The sequence below is a fragment of the Bison bison genome, unplaced genomic scaffold (genome assembly GCF_000754665.1).
Source record: "Bison bison bison isolate TAMUID 2011002044 unplaced genomic scaffold, Bison_UMD1.0 scf7180017864282, whole genome shotgun sequence".
Lineage (NCBI taxonomy): Eukaryota > Metazoa > Chordata > Mammalia > Artiodactyla > Bovidae > Bison > Bison bison.
The window spans coordinates 846655-851819 of NW_011494854.1; the positions used below are offsets into that span (position 1 = coordinate 846655).

The following is a 5165-nucleotide window of genomic DNA, read 5'->3' on the forward strand; positions in this document are numbered from 1 at the left end:
AAGCTACATATGTAATTTAAGTATAAACTTATTTTATTTTCAACTATCTTTTAAAATAGGAATATTGCTCCAATATTTTTATATAAGAAAACAAGCTTGGTAAGGTCACAGAACCAAGTAATAAAAGAATTCTTCAAAACTAGGTGATGTTGAAACAAGAAACATGAACACTAGTCCCAGTTCTAACTGGTAAATAGCTCTGTGATTTTGCTGAATTATTTTGCTTCTCTGGAATTCATTTTACTTTCTGTAAAATGACTAGACTGAGCAAATTTTATCCCTAACTGCCTTCCAGTTCTAAAATTCTGTAATTCTAATGTCATTATGAATCTAAGTGTTCTCTAGTTTTGGCTACAGGGAGCTATCTTCTGTCTATGGTGTGCTGCAGTCCATGGGATTGCAAAGAGTCAGACACGACTGAACTAACTAGCTATCCTCTAAATAAAGTTAAGTCACCCTATTTTTAAGGCCTTTAGAAGGAGGTATTCCTTTTACTGCAAAACCATTTTGGGATCAATCTTGCTTTTAATTTTTTAGCATATTAATAGGTCACAGGTTTGAACTCTTCATGTTGCTTAGTTTTCTTGTCTTTGAGCTAAATAACTATGACTTCTTTATCTGATTATCAGAAAGCACTTTTTATTTTCATGACTCTTCTCTGACCTACTCAAAATCCTCTCTGACCTTTAAGACTGTCCTTGAACTGGACATAGGACTGTATTCAGGATCAAGTCACTGGTTATCTCATTTTGCTCTTATAAGCACTGTCTTTCTTCTCTTTTCCTTTTTTCCTCAGTGTGTATTAGAACAATGCTTTGCTGGGGATCATGTTAAAATACAAATTGTTTTCAATAGTTCTGGGGTGGGACTTGAGCTTCTGCTTTTCTGACACACTCATAGATGAAATACTTCTTAATACTTGGTTGCCGCTTGACTGCCTAAGGTGCTGAATCTAGCGGCACTTCCTATAAAGACAATAAAACCCAGAAAGCAGTCTCGACTGGCTTATAGGCCAAGTCCAGGTGCCATAGAAATAACCTGAAAATCAGTTTAGTTCCTACAGGTGAGTCCAACCTGTCTCTCTAAATGAGCAGCCAAAATGTGGTTATGCTCAGGCTTACCTGCCACAGAATAGCCTACCATAGCTCATATGAACTTGATCAACGAAGAAAAGCTCCTAGACAGAAATTAACTGCTAGAGTGGGAACTGGTACGGGCTTTCTCCACTTTGGCACTGTATAGACTTTGGGGCTGGATGATTTCTTTTTGGGGGCCGGGGGGGAGTATGTGTTTCTTGTACATTGTAGAATAGCAGCATTCCCGACCTCTACTCACTAGATGCCACTAGCACTCCTCCTGCCAAGTTAGGGTTTCCCTCATAATTCAGTTGGTAAAGAATCCGCCTGCAATGCAGGAGACCACCCTGGTTTGATTCCTGGGTCAGGAAGATCCACTGGAGAAGGGATAGGCTACCTACTCCAGCATTCTTGGGCTTCCCTTGTGGCTCAGCTGGTAAAGAAGCCACTGCAATGTGGGAGACCTGGGTTCAATCCTTGGTTTGGGAAGATCTCCTGGAGAAGGGAAAAGTTACCCACTCCAGTATTCTGGCCTGGAGAATTACATGGACTGTGTAGTCCATGGGGTCACAAAGAGTCAGACACTACTGAGCAACTTTCATTTTCGGGCTTCCATGACAGCTCAGTTGGTAAAGAATCTGCCTACAATCCAGGAGATCCCAGTTTGATTCCTGGGTTGGGAAGACCTGGTGGAGAAGGGATAGGCTATTCACTCCAGTATTCTTGGGCTTCCCTTGTGGCTCAGCTGGTAAAGAATCCACCTGCAATGTGGGAGACCTGGGTTCGATCCCTGGGTTGGAAAGATCCCCTGGAGAAGGGAACAGCTCCAGTATTCTGGCCTGGAGAATTCCATAGACTGTATTGTATAGTCCATGGAGTCACCGAGAGTTGGACGCGACTGAGCGACTTTCACTTCACTGGCAAGTGACAACCAAAAGCATCTCTAGACATTGCCAATAATCCCTGTTTGAGAACTACTTAATGACTAAAAGTCTGTATGCTTTATCCCTGGATGAAGTGAAGATACAGCAACTGTACAGACAGAATACTGCTACTCTTACAGCGACGGATCCAAAATATTTTCCCCCGTGTAATAATTTCCTTATGACCAAGTCCATAGCCTTGTCACATCATAGCAATCACCACCTGAGTGTTTAATATTTTTGATGCCTAACTCAGTCACTTCCTTCATGCATTAGATACATACGAGGCTTCTTTTCCTACCCATGTATTATATGTGCTGTGCTGTGCTAAGTTGCTTCAGTCCTGTCTGGCTCTGTGTGATCCTATGGAGTAGCCCACCAGGCTCCTCTGTGCATGGGATTCTCCAGGCAAGAATACTGGAGTAGGTTGCCATGGAAGATCCTCCAGGGTGAGATACATATATATGTAATTCATAATTCCCAAGTATGCTTCATAAAGCATTTTAGTAATCAGCATAAAAAGTGTTTAAGTCAAGGAAGGACTAGATGACCATACAGTATTGTGTTTTGTATTCGCTCAATTGATTAACTGTGATAGAAGCTTTATGAAAGAGGTAGACTGTGATCTATACATTAAGCATGGAAAGGACCTGGAAAAATGGAAAGGACTTGATAGAGCTTCCCAGATGAAGGGAATAATGTGAGCCAAGATAGGGGTGGGTACAGCATATTCTTTAGGTAGTGATAATCTATTAATATCTGGCCTACTGAAGTTAAATGTTTACACTGGGGAGTAGTGGAATAAAGCTTTGTAAGTAGGATTTGGCCAATTTATGGACAGATTTGTAAGCTAATCAATGGAGTTTGAATTTCTTCCAGGTACCTCTTAGGAGCAAGTAAAGGGAAGTGATGTCAAGAAAGTTGTGTTCAGGTGGTATGAAAGGTAATGTACAACTTGGGAGGAAAAGGAAGAGATGACACAGAAAAGTCTTGCAGTAAGTCAAGGTAGAAGTGATAAAGACCTCCTAAGCATGCTGTGAGTGAGAAGGAAAATGAAGAGATATGTAAATCAGATGCAGGCTTCCCTGGTGGCTCGTGGTAAAGAATCCGCCTGCCAAGGCAGTAGACATGGGTTTAATCCCTGATCTGTGAAGAGCCCACATGCTGCGAAGCAACTAAGCCCACACACCACAACTACTGAGCTTTAGAGCCCAGAAGGCACAACCATTGAAACCCGTATGTTTCGAGCCTGCGCTCTACAACAAGATAAGCCATTGTACTGAGAAGCCAGAGCACTGCAGCCAGAGGGTAGCCTCTGCTCTCCGTAACTAGAGAAGAGCCCATGTGCAGCAGTGAAGAGCCAGCACAGCCAACAATAAATAAATGAATTCATTAATAAAAAAATAAGCCTGATGCTTTGAATTTGAAAATGAAAAAAAGCACAAAACTTTTAGATCATGTTCTGCAGGAAGGCAGTGTCTGTGGATTGTCATTTATATAATTTCTTGAAGAACTCTGAGCCCTGAGCAAATTTTTAAAGCAAATTCTGAAAGTCTTACTTATAATCTGCTCATATTTTCACTGGTATAAAAAACCTTTATTGAGTGCCTATTATGTGGCAGACACTGTTTTAGGAATACTAGAATGAATGGGGGATATACAATGAACAAAACATAAAATCACTGCTTTCATGGAGTTTATGTTCTAGTGGGAGAAATCTCACAACGAATTAAAAAATATGCAAAATATATGATATCATAGATGGTAATAAGGATTATGAATTAAAGCTGGGAAGGGGAATAGGGAATAACAGGTAGGATGTGGAGATAATTTTAAATAGGTTGGTAAAAAAAAAAAAGGCCTTGTTGGGAAGTTGATATTTGAGCAAAAAATCCAGTAGAGGTGAGTGACCAGATCATATAGTATTTTTGGGAAAAGAGCTGGGCAGGCAAAAGGAATAGCTAGCAGTGAGACCCTGAGGCAACCCATTCCTGGTGAGGGGAGAAGCTGGCCTGGGTAAGGGGGTGCTGGAGATCCTTGTAAGTACTTTGATTTTTACTGAATGAAATAGAGAATCATTGGACAGTTTTAATCTGTGACTGAGGAGAGTATCAGTCTGTTTTGGTTGACTTGAGCCAGTGCTCTTACTTTTTCTGGGTCCCTACTGGCTCGGATGGCAAAGAATCTGCTGCAGTGTGGGAGACCCAGGTTTGATCCCTGGGTAGGGAAGATCCCCTGGATAAGGGAACGGCTACCCACTCCAGTATTCTTGCCTGGAGAATTCTAAGGACAGAGGAGCCTGACGGGCTATGTAGTCCATGGGGTCCCAAAGAGACAGACACGACTGTGTGACTAACACTTTCAGCCAGAAGAATAGCTTCCCTGGTGGCTCAGACTGTAAAGTTCCGCCTGTGGTAGGAGACCTGAGTTCAATTCCTGGATCAAGAAGTTCCCCTGGAGAAGGGAATGGCAACCCACTCAAGTAGTCTTCCCTGGAGAATCCCATGGTACTTTCTCTAGCCAGAAGAATTGGGTTTCTTTTTTTTTTTCTAATTGAAAAAGATCCTAGTTTATTATCTTCTTCCATGTATTAATTTTATCTGAAATTTAGCTTTAACTGTGCGTGCCTGATGAACTATGGACGGAGGTTCATGACATTGTACAGGAGACAGGGATCAAGACTATCCCCATAGAAAAGAAATGCAGAAAAGCAAAATGGCTGTCTGGGGAGGCCTTACAAATAGCTGTGAAAAGAAGAAAAGCAAAGAGCAAAGGAGAAAAGGAAAGATATAAGCATCTGAATGCAGAGTTCCAAAGAACAGCAAGGAGAGATAAGAAAGCCTTCCTCAGCAATCAATGCAAAGAAATAGAGGAAAACAACAGAATGGGAAAGACAGAGATCTCTTCAAGAAAATTAAAGATACCAAGGAAACATTTCATGCAAAGATGGGCTCAATAAAGAACAGAAATGGTATGGACCTAACAGAAGCAGAAGATATTAAGAAGAGGTGGCAAGAATACATGGAAGAACTATACAAAAAAAGATCTTCATGACCAAGATAATCATGATGGTGTGATCACAAACCTAGAGCCAGATATCCTGGAATGTGAAATCAAGTGGGCCTTAGAAAGCATCACTATGAATAAAGCTAGTGGAGGTGATGGA

General features: G+C 41.3%; 1 protein-coding gene across 1 annotated transcript in view; it reads left to right on the forward strand.

Moving 5' to 3' along the window:
- PHOSPHO2 (phosphatase, orphan 2) overlaps positions 1-3396 on the forward strand; it is an 18940-nt gene extending 15544 nt beyond the window's left edge. Inside the window, exon 4 of the transcript XR_826061.1 lies at positions 2879-3396. The gene's annotated coding sequence lies outside the window, so the exon portion shown is untranslated. The remainder of the gene's footprint in view (positions 1-2878) is intronic.
- The last annotated feature ends 1769 nt before the right edge of the window (positions 3397-5165 follow it).